A 15,762-nucleotide genomic window follows, 5' to 3' on the forward strand; every position below is an offset into this window, starting at 1 on the left:
TCAGAGACAAAGGAATAACTAGTTTGCAAAAAATCCCAATCATGGTTAGTCACCTCAAAACAGTGAAGATATCAAAATAGTAGATCATCTAAAACAGAAGTCCTAGAAAAACTATGGAACAATATCACAAATCAATGGAAATTCAGCAAGAAACAATGGGAAGGTAGGCAGGGAAACATTTTTTTTTTTTTATTTAACAGGGAAAAACTGTGTATAGGATGTCCATTTTCTCAAGCACAGATCCAAAGTGATCCAAATAGGATTTTTAATAATGAAACCAGTTTTGTTTACTTCCAGAGCTATATTGGCAGATTAATTTTCAGAGTTGGCTTATATGTTAAGGTCAGTAAGGGAACTGGAAACGAGCAGTTAATTTACATGTATCTTGGCCTGATAACTTGTAAATAATTTTATATAGGTATGAAATTTGAAGATATTTGATTGATAGCTTTACAATGCTGTGTTTGCAGGACCTTTAATTATGTGGAGAAGGAAATGGAGAAAATCCCGGTTCACATTCCTGTCCTAGTGCTGGGAAACCATCGAGATATGGGGCATCATCGCACAGTGCTGGAGGATAAGGCCCGCTATTTCTGTATGCATTATGAAAGGTAATTATTAATAGGGCACAGACAGTGCTATAAGATAAGGCAGCTATTTTTGTATGCATTAGAAAATGTAATTAGGAATAAGGCACAATCCTGGAAGACAAAAGCTTGATATTTTCTCACAGAATTATTAATAAAAGTGAAACATTATTACACAGGTTTATAAAAATAATTTTTATTCATAATTATATTACAGCAAAACTTATTTAGTACGAACATGGATATTGGGAATTTACGGATATAGCGAAGTCATCTTGGCTACATAGATTTAATGAATTTCTTATTCGGTTATAACGAATTATGGGTATAGCGAAGTAATTTCATAGGTCCCAGTGACTTCGTTATAACCAAGTTTTTGCTGTATATAATTAGATAAGCTGTGTCATCAATAATAATTCTGTATTTCAGGTCTTTGGGCTCAGCCATTGTTAGATATAAAGTGTCATCATTAATAATTTTAATTACTTCAGGCCTATGGGTCCAGCCATCACTAGATATGCCAGATCATCACTAATCTTTCTGTATTTCAGGCCAATAGGTTTAGCCATTGTTAGGTTTGCTGAGTCATCACTAATAATTCTGTATTTCAGGCCTATGGGGTCTGCCATTGTTAGGTATGCTGAGTCATCACTATTAATTCTGTATTTCAGGCCTATGGGTTCAGCCATTGTTAGGTATGCTGAGTCGTCCATGAGGAATGGATTTGGTCTCAAGTATCTCCACAAATTCTTTAATCTTCCATTCCTCACTCTACAGGTAATAATGATTTTGAAATTCAGTTATTCAATCTGAAATGCATTTTTGGTAATACCAACAATTTGGTAGTTTAATAATGATTTTATTTCTTATTTATTTATTTCTTAACAGCTTTCAGAAAAAAAAAATGAGCTGGACAGATAATTTATATATAAGATGATTTAGGCATTAATGTAAAAGAAAACACCCACTGAGCACTGTAATTTAATACTCCAGTATACATGGAGCTGGATTTCAGCAAATTCTGAATACTCTGATCTCAAATTACAGCATACAACATTGAAATTCTCAATACTCAGTCAGAGCTTGAATTTCAGCATATGACATTGTAAATCTTAATACATGTAATACATTGAGCTCAATTTTCAGCTTTTGACTATTCAATTCTACACTGAAAATGATTTTACTCTTCTGACATTGTAAAGTTCAATACAAAGAGTTTTTCAGCTTTTGACATTGTAAATCTCAATGCATTTTGCTGAATTTTAGGCTTATACCATTGTTAATATAACAGAACACTTAGTTTAATAATGACAGTTAGTATGGATACACTGAGCTGGATTTTTCATGATTTGTTTGTGATTTTGTCTTCATTTTCATATCAGTCATTTTATATAAAAAAATTAATCAATAATCTGAATGTTCTTCAGAGGGAAACTTTAATGAAGCAGCTTGAAATAAATTCACTCGATATGGAGTCCTCCTTAGAGGAACTGGATATCCATGAGGAATCAGAAGAACAGAATTACGATGTGTAAGTCAAAGTTACGATGTATAAGTCAAAAGTACAATGTCTAAGTCAAAGTTATGATATACAAGTCAAAATAATGATATACAAGTCAAAATTATGAAGTACAAGTCAAAGTTACAATGTATACAAGTCAAATTTATGATGTATAAGTCAAAGTAAGGATGTACAAGTCAAAGTTACAATGTATACAAGTCAAAGGATGTATAAGTCAAAATTAGTATGTACAAGTCAAAATTGGTATGTACAAGTCAAAGTTAGGATGTATTAGTCAAAGTTAGGATGTCTAAATCAAAGTTACAATATATACAAGTCAAAATTAGGATGTACAAGTCAAAGTTAGGATTTATAAGTCAAAATTACAATGTACAAGTCAGAGTTACAAGGTATAAGTCAGAGTTACAATGTACAAGTCAGAGTTACAATGTTCAAGTCAGAGTTACAATGTATAAGTCAAAATTACAATGTACAAGTCAGATTTACAATGTACAAGTCAGAGTTATGATGTACAAGTCAGAGTTACATGTGCCATACCAGTACACTTTATCATCTATTTTAGGTTCTTTGCAATGTAATTTTAATGTTTTGATCATCTCTTTTAGACTACTGACAGATTTTTTTACAGAATTTTAATTATCATTTTTAGATTTATCGACAGTGTTTTTTACAGAATTTTAATTATCATTTTAGATTTATCGACAGTGTGTGCAATAAAAGAAGACAGCAACAGGAAGAGCTTACCAAACCTGTAACAGAGGGAGCCACCCTACAACAGGAGGTGGTCCAGAGCTCCGAAAAAACTGACAACTCAAATGGTAAAAATTATTATTATATACCTAACGTGTATCACTCAATTTTACTGTTGAATTAACGCTATCACGTGACGTCGTGATCCGATCCGATTTACCGGATCACCACACTGTGATTTTCTGAATCCATATCACCACTCTCTGAAACTGATGACGTAGTACGCAAAAACATGACGTTATTTTTCACGTGTTAAAAAGTACACTTTGTTATTATATGCTTTGTTTTATGGATAAATATTATACAATTGATCTTTAAAGGCTTATTTCGATATATTTAGCTATTTACAAGGGGGTATATAATAAATTAATCATTATAACAGTAACTTATCGGAAGAGCCACACCGCGGACTCTCTGAAACTGATGATCCGCCCCTGTCAACTAGACGTGGTACGACCCTTCGGATTAAGTTACTGTTATAATAATTTATATATATCAGAGTTCTAATAAAACTGACAAGTCATTTGGTAAAGATAAACTTCAACATTCAGATAAACTGACCACCCATCTGGTAAAAATAAACATGGAGCTCCGAAAAAAACGACAGCTGGTCTGGTAAAAATTAAAAAACTGACAACTCATTTGGTAGAAGGGAACATGTCGATTCCTTTTCAGTTTAAAATCTCGTTATTTTATACTGTAATAATTAATTTATGTGATGAAGTACTAATTTTTACAGTGCCAAAGTCCTTGTCCATGCCTTCTCTCCAGAAACCATTTTGCCTTAAAATATATTTCAGCTTCTGTTGGCAACACTCCAGTAGGGGCGGGGCAACCAATACCAGCTACGCACCCACTCCATCAGAACCAACCAATCAACAGCAAGAACAAAAGTCAGGCTTCTTCTATATATTTCTAAATAAAGACTCTGCAGCCTCAAAGAAAACAGAAGCAGGTCATAGTAAATAATAGGCAAAAAATTGCAGAAAATGGAAATTGTATAAAACTTGTACAATTTTTAAACGTACAATTCATGTACTACAAAAAAATTGTTAAATTGATTTACTGAAATATTGATAAATATATAATTCTTTGAACTTTGATGTGACAGAGGACTCCCCAGGGTCCCTGCCCCACCCACAGAGCCAGTGACGAGCGTGGAAGATTTCATCCCAGATGGAGGGGTCATTGACAAAAGCTTCCTGGAGGACACGAAGGAAGTGAAGGATTCTGGGAAATTGAGGCTATGTAGACAGTGACAGGTTCTTACTCTTTGTGTTCAGTTTTGAAAGTTGAATGAGTGATAGACCTTACTGTATTAACTGTTGTTACAAGGATCCATTTAATTTTAATATTCTGTAAAGATTAATATTTTAATATCATATGAAATAATATACATTATATAAGGGGATTAATTTTCTTATAAGTTAATCTAGAGTAGGCATTTATTTTAAAATATAGTTACAAAGCCAATTGTTTTCATTATGTCAATGAGCACTGACTTTTAAGATACCCCTATATATTTCTATATCCACTCCATCCCCATTGCTGGTTCAGGGAGGAGGTCGAACATATAGAAGTTTATTATATATTTTACCTTTATCTTCATTTGAGAGACAAGCTGCATTAATTGTTAATCATTATTGAGTCTTCAACAAATTACAAAATCTTAGACCAGTGTCCCAGTCTCAGATTGGGCTAAAATTGCCTGTTAAGCTTGGATACTGAAGTGACCATTAACGGCATGAGGCCTCTTGTCAAATTTTGGGGGTTTTTTTTCAGTGAGGAGTCGACAGGAAATCCAATGGTGGCGGGCTTCCAGGATGACCTTGACTCTGATGATGACTACACAAACAGCCAATCAAAACAGGTGATAGCTGAGGATTTGGATCTCTCTAGTGACGAGGAAAACTGACAACATCATTTGGTAGAAGGGAACATTCGAGTCCTTTTGAAGTTTAAAATCAAAAGGTTATTTCACAAATACTGTAATAATTAATTTATGTGATGAATGTACTAATTTTTACAGTGCCAAAGTCCTTGTCCATGCCTTCTCTCCAGAAGTCGACCATTGCCCCAAAAGAATCAGCTTCTGTTGGCAACACTCCAGTAGGGGCGGGGCAACCAATACCAGCTGACGCACCCACTCCATCAGAACCAACCAATCAACAGCAAGAACAAAAGTCAGGCTTCTTCTCAAGACTCTTCAAAAGTAAAGACTCTGCAGCCTCAAAGAAAACAGAAGCAGGTCAGTAGTAAATAATAGGCAAAAAATTGCAGAAAATGGAAATTGTATAAAACTTGTACAATTTCTGGCCGATGACTACAAAAAAATTGTTAAATTGATTTACTGAAATATTGATAAATATACACACCTAATTGACCTTATTCTTTGAATCTTTGATGTGACAGAGGACTCCAGGGTCCCTGCCCCACCCACAGAGCCAGTGACGACTCTCTGTGGAAGATTTCATCCCAGATGGAGGGGTCATTGACAAAAGCTTTATGGAGGACACGAAGGAAGTGAAGGATTCTTGGGAAATCTGAGGCTACTGTAGACAGTGACAGGTTCTTACTCTTTGTGTTCAGTTTTGAAAGTTGAATGAGTGATAGACCTTACTGTATTAACTGATTGTTACAAGGATCTTTTTTTATTTCATTTAATTTTAATATTCTGTAAAGATTAATATTTTAATATCATATGAAATATATACAAATATAAGGGGATTAATTTTCTTATAAGTTAATCTAGAGTAGGCATTTGAATTTTAAAATGATTAAGTTACAAAGCCAATTTGTTTTCATTATGTTAATGAGCACTGACTTTTAGCAGATACCCCCCCCCCTCTGGTCAACTCCATCCCTTTTCCAGGGTGCTGGTGATCAGGGAGGAGCAAAGTTGTACTGCATATATTGAAGTTTATTATATATTTTAACTTTATCTTCATTTGAGAGACAAGCTGCATTAATAATTTTCATTATTGAGAAATATATCAACAAATTACAAAATCTTAGACCAGTGTCCCAGATAATCAGATTTTGGGCTAAAATTGCAACGAAGTTGTTAAGCTTATGTGATACTGAAGTGACCATTAAGTCATTAAGTTTTTTGTCAAAGTTTTCTGTTTTTTTTCAGTGAGGTTTTAGTGTGTTTTATTGTACCAGGAAATCCAGATGGTGGCAATTTCCAGGATGACCAGGACTTGATGATTTTTACACAAACAGCCAATCAAAACAGGTGATAGCTGAGGATTTGGGTTCTCTAGTGACGAGGAGAAACCAAGCATCTATGTCTGCCAAACTTGCATGGGGATACATTCTAGTGATGAAGATGATAAAAGACTTGCTATCAAAAGGAATGAGGACATTTCACAAAGTGATGAAGATACAACTCCACAGCAAGTCAGTGTCGTTCAGGACTACGATTTATCAAGTGATGAAAATGACAATGAAATCTCCATCCAGACTAACAAACATTGACTTAGTGACAGGTTTCATTTCCAAGCCCCGACTCTCACGTACAATCAGATGTGTCTAGTGTTCCAAGTATAGGTGTGGCTTCTGCAGATGAATCAAACAAACAGTTGAGTAACACAGTGACTATACAGGACACAGAGGAGACATCTGATGAATAAGCCCTATGTTGACCAAACTTGCATGGATGGCACATCTAAAAGGACCTACCGGGTGTCACAGACTCTGACCTCATTTTCCGGTAGAGGGCCAGGTTAAAGTTTTTGGTGCAGATTTCCAAGTAACTTTAAGCCCAGGTTGTCCTAACTTGCATGGATGAGGACGTCTAAGGATGCACACTACCAGGGTCACCACGACGACAGACCTGGCCGGACTCTCTGATTGGCTGAATAGTCAAAAGTTTTTGGTGCAGGTTTCATTTCCAAGGAACATCTGTTCTTTATAGCAGTAGTTAACTTAGCTCTGAATGTTGTACTGAATTAAATCCCAAACACCTGCTGTCTTATGCTGAAGCTGACCGTACTTTTTGTGGATGAGTGAAAATGTTAGTTTAGCTCTGAATGTTTCATTTCTGAAATATAAGGTAAGTGGAGCTGTCTATTATGAGCAAATGATGGATGATACATCTAAGGATGCACACTAATGGACTTGCTTACTGATTAAATCCCAAACATACAGCTGTTTTCAGCGATAATAGCTAACATAGCTCTGAATGTTGTTGCAATTATTACCAATCTATAAGGCTTATATAACATTGTATAAACCAAACTTGCTCAAATGCTGCATCAAGAGATTATAAGAGCCAAATTTGCTTCAACCTGCTGTCTTTTTTACATTTTATGATGAAGAAGTAGTTAAAATTTTTTATGTAGGTCTATTTCAAGAGTATCAGATCAAAATTGCTTTTAAAAATATTTTCATTTTTGGAATTATAATTTTTATTATTAATGTGTGAATATATCCTTACATCATAAAAATGATTTGAAATGAGCTCTGATAATCTTGATTATTTTTGATTCTTATTTTGGAGGACAGTTCATACAGATCAGTGACTATCCTGCATTTTAAACAGTAAATATAAGTTCCCATATACATACATCAACCTCTAGGCTAGACAGTATCTATGCAGGACTGATATACTGCAAAGTTAGAATTTCTGTTTATAGAGAAGTAGGTCACTGTCAGGGTACTTTATACAGGGTTATCTTCACCCCCGTATTATTTTCGCTCTTTCATACTTGTAAACAAACTTGCTCTATTTTAAATTCGCCCAGTCATAGTTTTATGTAAGGAATTATACTGCATTCTTTGAATTCACCTAGTTTTAATAAATTTGCCCAAACGAGGGTAAGGCAAAAGGGGCGAAAATAAAATGGGGGTGAAAATTTCCCAGTATACAGTATCTAATATGATTAAATATCTTGAAATTGAAGGGAAAGTTTATGTTAGACATTAAATATCAGCTTGCTTAGTTATTTTAGCTTTGAAAAAATTCATATATGCAGCATTGACTTTTAAAAATTTTAACTTTTCTTAACAAAAAAGAAACAGATTTAGACATGGTCAATCTAATATGAGGGTTGTTCGATATGTATTGTGTATTGTACCACAGCGCAATAACGCCTTGCACGATTTCGTCGATATTTATACGCCTGGATAACTCTATTCCATACCTTGATAACAGTATAAACACGAGCCTTCATCTACACATGGTTATAAAATAATCGTCATTTCAACAGAGCCAGTCGTTGACCACTGTTGTAAAAATGGTTGGGAAAAGGTTGAGAATATTGAAGAAATCAGAGCTTATATAAAAGTTCGCACAAAACTTGGTAATTCGGTAAAGCAGATTTTTACTGAATTGGGGGAAGTTTATGGGTCTGATAAGGTATCTTATGAGACAGTTCGTAGGTGGAGACAGAAATTTCTGACTGGCACAGAGTCCGTCAAAGATGCAGCAAAATCGGGTCGACCTGTGACTGTATCAGCCAAGACAAATGTCTCAAAAGTCAAGGAAATAATTGAAAGTGATGGCAGGTACACGATTTGTGATATTGCCAAAGCTGTTGGCATATCGCTATCGTGGGTGCATTTCATTTTGAAGCGTATTTTGAAAGTACGAAAGATTTCTGCCAGATGGATACCCCATATATTGACAGATGACCAAAAAAAGGTACGAATACAAACCGCTAAGCGACTGCTAAAAATGTTTCCAAACTTCAATCAAAGGCAATTTGCAAACATAGTTACTGGTGACAAAACATGGGTTCACTATTTCGAACCAGTAAGAAAAGTTGGAAACAAATTATGGCTAACCAAACACAGTATAAGGCCTGTAGTTGCCAAAAGGACAGTGAGCACAAAGAAGGTCCTTTATTGCATATCCTTCTCTTGTGATGGTTTAGCCGTACAAATTCCGGTGCCGAAGGGTAAAAGTGTTACAGGTCGGTATTACGGAGATGTTGTACTGAAAAACCTCAAGAAATATTATCAGAAACGACGTCCTGTGTCAGGATTTAGGCATGTTTGCCTTCTTCATGATAATGCTCCATCACATACATCTGAGCTTGTGAAGCAATTTTTGAAGTCTGAGAAGGTTACCGTCTTGCCACACCCACCATACTCTCCGGATCTAGCACCATGCGAATTTTTCCTTTTTCCAAAACTTAAAAAGTTCTTATCTGGTCGTCGATACAAGTCCCGACAGGCCCTTGGCTCAGCCGTCAGTCAGTGCCTCAGAGGTATAGCTAAATCAGCGTACGGTGACGCATTTCAGAAATGGATTCAGAGATTAAAATTGTTTATTTCAAATCACAGAGAATACTTTGAAGGGATGTAATGTCCATTTGACTATTTGAATCGAATGCTTTTGAGATATTGTACAATACACAATACATATCGAACAAACCTTGTAATCTTGCTCTTAAATAGATATACATGTCAGTAATGAAGAAGTATGCATACATAAATGTTTTAATCTGAACCTTAACACCTTTAATTCTGTTTTAATTTTTTTTTTACATTAGGACATCTTTTATTAATTAGAAATTTGTTTGTTTGCCCTCTGTTGACAGACTGGATAAAAGTGGCCCAACTCAAAACTTTATTGGACCTTCTTGAAGCAGTTATTGTTTATAAATAAATTCTGGAAAATAGATGCTGAAATTTTGTGGTTGAAAAAATTTCAACCTACTTACAGACTTATTTTTCCACCCTGAGCTGGGAGAGGGCAGACAAACATTATTTTTAAGTTGGCCTTTTTGGGATTGATTATGCAGACACTTTTTTACGAGTGAAAAATGACAAATTAAAATTCAGCATGAAAAGAACTAATAATTTGCCATCAGTGGTAATGGTGATTGGATTGCAGTAATTAGATTAAATAGATAAAGGTAGCCATATTTTGGGAGAGATATTTGTATGAAGGGTATTGTGTTTTGTGATTTCTTAGTATATAAGGCAAAATAAAAAATTATGTGTTTTGTGGTAACATGACAAAATATATAAAAAATGAAGAAGGTAGGTTGGCAATAATTTTATTTCTAATTCAATATACTAATAAACATGCACAAAAAATAAAGTCAGACTTTACATGCATTTTAGTTACAGTGCGATTAGAAAGCTTGGAAGATGTACATTCTAAGTCTGCGGGGGGGGGGATACTAATTGGACTAACTCTTAGTTGGAGAAATTGTCTATCTTTATACTGTTCTAATTCTCTTACATGTATTCATCTGAATAATTTCAGGCCGGCATTAACGATGATGATCTGTCATCTAGTCCTGAACCTCAGATTATTTCTAGTCATTCCAAGCCAAGTAAGTACCCACTTAGAGTTTATTTTTACCAATATGTTAATAATGCAATAAACACCCTTACTCCTGTAATATTATAGTAAGAAATTCTTTGGAATCATTTTAATTCCTGGGGGTCAATTTTTGTTGGTATGCAAATTTTGACCTGTTTGTTGGGACATAATTTTGTGAGATACTCATAAATTCAATGGTTCAATTAATCAATATGTTGAAAAAAAACATTCGTGGGGATGTAAATTCGTGGGTAAGGGTGCCCCATGAAATCCATGAACATTGGTCCCCCAGGATTCTACAGTATATTTAGATATCTTAATATTTAGAGCTTTGTCTATATTCAGAATTTGTTCTTGTGTGATCAGATATCAAGATGTGCCATTAACTGTGATTATGTTGTGCTATTTTTATCATAGAAAAAGTTTCCAGTAAGTCAAAGGTCAAGATCAGTGAGGTGGAGGATCCAGGAGAGGTGAAGAAGAAGAAAAAAAAGAAGAAAGAGAAGGTGATTATACGGCTCAGTTACGATCACTGCTTTATCCTGTATCATTACTCGGCTCAGTTACGATCACTGCTTTATCCTGTATCATTACTCAGCTCAGTTACGATCACTGCTTTATCCTGTATCATTACTAGGCTCAGTTACGATCACTGCTTTATCCTGTATCATTACTAGGCTCAGTTACGATCACTGCTTTATCCTGTATCATTACTACGCTCAGTTACGATCACTGCTTTATCCTGTATCATTACTACGCTCAGTTACGATCACTGCTTTATCCTGTATCATTACGCTCAGTTACGATCACTGCTTTATCCTGTATCATTACTACGCTCAGTTACGATCACTGCTTTATCCTGTATCATTACTACGCTCAGTTACGATCACTGCTTTATCCTGTATCATTACTACGCTCAGTTACGATCACTGCTTTATCCTGTATCATTACTCAGCTCAGTTACGATCACTGCTTTATCCTGTATCATTACTCAGCTCAGTTCAGATCACTGCTTTATTGTTATTTTATCGCCCTCTTATAAAAAAAAAGGTGAAAACACTGCTCAGTTCTGATCACTGCTATATCTCTACATAGCACAGATCCGATCGCTGCTTTATCATGATTCATTAATCTGCTCAGTTCAAATCACTGTTTCATTGTGTTTCATCACTCTCATAAAATTAGTAGGTAATTACATTGCTCAGATCCAATAACTGCTTTATCCTGTTTCATCACTCTTATAACAAGTTATGTTAGCTTACTGGAGTGGAAAGGTTTAAGCTCAAGTGAGGTTTTCTGATCGTATTTTGTCTATCGTCCATCTGTCTGTTCATCTATGAACTTTTCACATTTTCAGCTTCTCCAGAAGCACTAAACTAATTTCAGCATCTTTGGGTAAAGGGGATTTAAAGTTTGTACAAACAAAGGTTGCAGCCTCTTTCAAGGGTAGATAATTAAGAATTAAAATTTGGGCTGTATCTTTTTAAAAATCTTAATCTCAAGAATCAATGGGCAAAAAAAAATGAAACTCATAGGAAACCTTTGGAATATTATTGTACATGTAGATTCAATTAAAAATTACTTAGATTTCATTTATAACTTTATTGGTTTTCATTTCAAGATTTTATAGCATGAAACATGTTAAACTTTGAACAGAAAATCAAAGCCTAAAGGTTTTTTAAAAAATAAAGAATTAAGGGGGTTCTACAAAATGAATTTTTAAAAATATTTCCAAATAAAGTTAAATAAACCGTATTTTAGAGCTTAATGATATTGGATTCTGGGTCTATTATTAGAAACAAATACCAGGGTACATGAAACAAAAACATACTTCATATGTGTAGAGATCCTCCTTAACTCCTTGCCCCCTAACTCCCATAATATGTAACAGAGAAACATAAGAATTTCATTTTTGACATTAAGGTGTCTTATATTTTTGAGTCTGTGTCTTGGTCTTCATCCAAGACAATTTTTACAAGTTCAAGGTCACAATCAGAATAATAGATGCCATACAAAATGCTAGCAATTTAACATTTCATTTCTGAAAAAAGAGAGAGCTAAATAATTGGTTTTGTTTATATTAGTCCATAATATACAGATGTGCTATAAGAGAGGGATATTGTTTCAAGGCCAAGGGGGTTCACATTCACAGTGGCCTAAGAATTGTGAATTACTGATACCTTAACTTTTATTTTCTGGATGATTCGTTGGATGCAAAAGTTTGGGGATCTGGTTCATTCTAATGTAACTGTAAATCCTACCTAATGTTCAGACTAAATAGGTTAATCCGTGTTTGCTTTTTGTATTGCCAATAGGATGAGACAGGAATGAAAAAGAAAAAGTCTTCCCAAGAGAAGGAGAGTGGTAAAAAAGATAAAACTTCAGAGAAAGGAGCGGGGGATTCAAAAAAGGACAAGAAGAAGAAAAAAAAGAAAGCAGTGACAGAGGAAGAGGAAAGTCGAGATGCGCTGGAGGCATTCCTTAATGATGCCGGGGGCTACGAGTCTTTATAGGCATTGCTGTTGGTTTAATTACATGTATACATGCCTATAGACACTGAGCAAGACTCTGATAGAAAACCTGACCTGGCTTACGTCTCACTTTTAGTTCCTGTTATTTGTATGTGATCTGACACATATCAGAATACTGTATACAGGGTTATTTTCGCTCTTTTGCACTTGCAAACAATTTTGCCCCGTTTTAAATTCGCCCAGTCATAATTCTGTTGAAGAAAGTATGCTATGTAATTTAAATTCACACCGATTTAAAGACGCCAAATCAGGAAGAGGGTGTAAGAGGCGAAAATAAAATGGGGGCGAAAATTTCCCTGTTTACAGTTCCCTATTTAGCCTAACAGTATTGAATTATATTGTTTAAAACACAGTCTAAAAAGGCATTTAATTTAAAAGTCTGCTTTAGCCATGATTTTGTGTTCCACTTTTTAATTAGTGTTGTGAGCATGAGAGAGGTTTAAATTCATTACTTGGCTGAAACTGCTCACTGTAAAAAAAAATATAGAATATTTCATAGATAATTTGTACCAAGCCGCCTGCAGTTTACTTTGAGATTACATGATTGTTTGGAGAAATCAGAAAAAAGGAATGACTGATCATTGATTTATTATAAAAGTTTTGTTTCATTTTTTGTCTCTCCACAGCTTTAGCATCTTGAAGAAATTTCCTTATATCAGCCTGTACATGATTGTATATTAAGCCCATTTTTCATTCACTTTAATTGGTAAACATTGACATTGACATAAGAAAATAGTATTCAACTTTTTATGCAATGAATCTGATGCTGTGAAATTAAACAAAATCCTGTCTTTTTCGTTCTACAATAACATTACAGAATTAATATTATAATACATTGTATATCATTGTATGAGATAGCTATGTAGACAGATGATTTTTTACCATGAATATCTCAGTGGTTAGAGCACCTGAGTGCTGTTCTTGTACAGCTTTAATTTATTTTGTGTACATGTATTTGTTCATTCTTCTTTCCTTGTTGATGAAGTACACGTATCAACTGCTACGCGAGTATGTTAAGGCAGCACATGGATCAGAATTCGGTGAATTCACACTTTTTTATAATTATGTAACACTAATAAATCAGAAAAGTCAAGGATAAAACTTTTGCTATAATTATGCATTCTATAGACTTCAATGGCACTTATACTACAGGAGGCACTTCACCACGACGTCACCACGTGACGTCAATAATTAGAAAATATGCCTTAATGAAAAAGTGAAAAGTTTAACACTACCCCGGGGATAATTAGTTTCAATTTGTAATAATAGTTATGTAAAAACATCTCTGTACCATGAAAAGTGCTGCTAGAATCGTACTGTCCTATTATAGAAATAATTATTCAACAATTTCGGACGAAACCTTCCCAAAATTTTTTACATTTTGTTCATAACATTGAAAAAAAAGCATCAATTCCCGTAAACCATACGATTCTAGCAGCACTTTCCAAAAACAAAAGAATAAGAACTTTAGATAGAAACAAAAATTAAGTTTCAAGGTATGCGGCATAGTGTTGAACTTTTGCATCTTTTTTGTTACGAACGACAGAGGAAAGGCTGATCGGCAAGTAAACACCCTCCCTGCTATAATTCTACGAGGAAATTGCAAAATTATATTACTATACCTTATTCATACGCTTTATTCCCACATGAATCACACATGATATTCATTCTAAATGCTTTTAAACTCCAATTTCTTGTGTTTGTTTACATCAATTCTCTTTACGATTCAGTTTCACTCTGCTACTGCATGATCAACAGTTATGACGTCACGGGTTTGGTATGTAACCCCTGTGATAACTACAGAGGCCCAGGAATGACAAAACTCCGTTTATAATATGCCTCTGCATATTTTGATTCATTTTTACGACTTCAAATCAATCTTAGATATCAATTTTAAGAAATTATTATCTCTAAACCTCACGTCATATAGCTTACTATGACGTCATAGCATATAGGCAAGTAGAATATTTGATTGTAACCTTAACCTACCTGCGTATGACAAATAAGCATTTCATTTTAAAAAACATTTTAATTTCTGTTATGACTTTGTTTATTTATTTTTAGGGTCAAGGATCGATACTCACGCTGTCTTTTTTTTGTGTTCTCATTGACATTTTTTTATGTTTCAAGGTGGCTTGTATGTTAATTGTTAATGATTATATAGACTAAGGGGATTCCAATAGGAATATAATATATTCAGTTTAAGTTTTTATATTTAAAACTTTGATGTGGTGTGATAAAGCATTTGTTCTTTGAGTCCATTTTATCATCGCTTGCCATCAAATTGTAATAATAACACATTCATATAGCCAAGTCTGTGATTATAAGAAAGTTTTATCTCTTGAAGATATGTTTGCCACAATATTTTAAAAACAAATATTTTAAGTAACAAGAAAAGATTTGGAAAAAAACATGGTTTGGAGGGTATTTGTAAACAAGAGAAAATTTCCGCATGATGGATTTGTTTTGCTTAGTATTAAATAGAAATGATATATGATATGCTTCCCCACATGAAACACTTCCTTGAATCAAAGGCAGCAATAGATGAAGGTCCTGGGTATAATTATGTTAGATAATTTTCATTTTAAAAATGGGAACTTTTCTGAATGTGAATTAAATAGTAAGCCACCAGTTCAATGAAAGAATCTTCAAAAAACGTCCATCTTTCATGTCAGGAGTTGATGAAGTTTCTTTTGAAATTCACTGTATCTACAGCTACTGAGGGATCTGGCAAAATGCTTGTGCAAACACCTGTATACCTGCTTAGTAAACTGCTCAGTGTGGATGTTTATGAAAATCAATTTTTCTATAAAGTAAGACAAGTGTTTGATAGAGTTTTCAGTTTTTGTTTTATAGTGTTAGTGACATGAAGTAGAAAAGGATCATGAATTATACATGTAAGATGAACAGTGTTGGCTTGTTATCAAGTTATTTATGCTTTATTTATTTACATACATGTATGTATTATAAGGATTAATATGTGATATTTTCCTATGATACCTAATCAATAAAATGATGAACTTTAAGACATTTTATTTTCTGCTACAGTGTAAAGGTAAATGCTAGATCTACTATATGCACATGATCAAA

General features: G+C 34.1%; 1 pseudogene; it reads left to right on the top strand.

The window, feature by feature from the left end:
- The window catches only part of LOC134232263 (rab-like protein 6), an 18,600-nt pseudogene extending 4,931 nt beyond the window's left edge, over positions 1-13,669 (top strand).
- The last annotated feature ends 2,093 nt before the right edge of the window (positions 13,670-15,762 follow it).

This window comes from Saccostrea cucullata, unplaced genomic scaffold (assembly GCF_032062105.1).
Source record: "Saccostrea cucullata isolate Sc308-1 unplaced genomic scaffold, CSIRO_AGI_Scuc_v1 ctg1494, whole genome shotgun sequence".
NCBI classification, from domain to species: domain Eukaryota; kingdom Metazoa; phylum Mollusca; class Bivalvia; order Ostreida; family Ostreidae; genus Saccostrea; species Saccostrea cuccullata.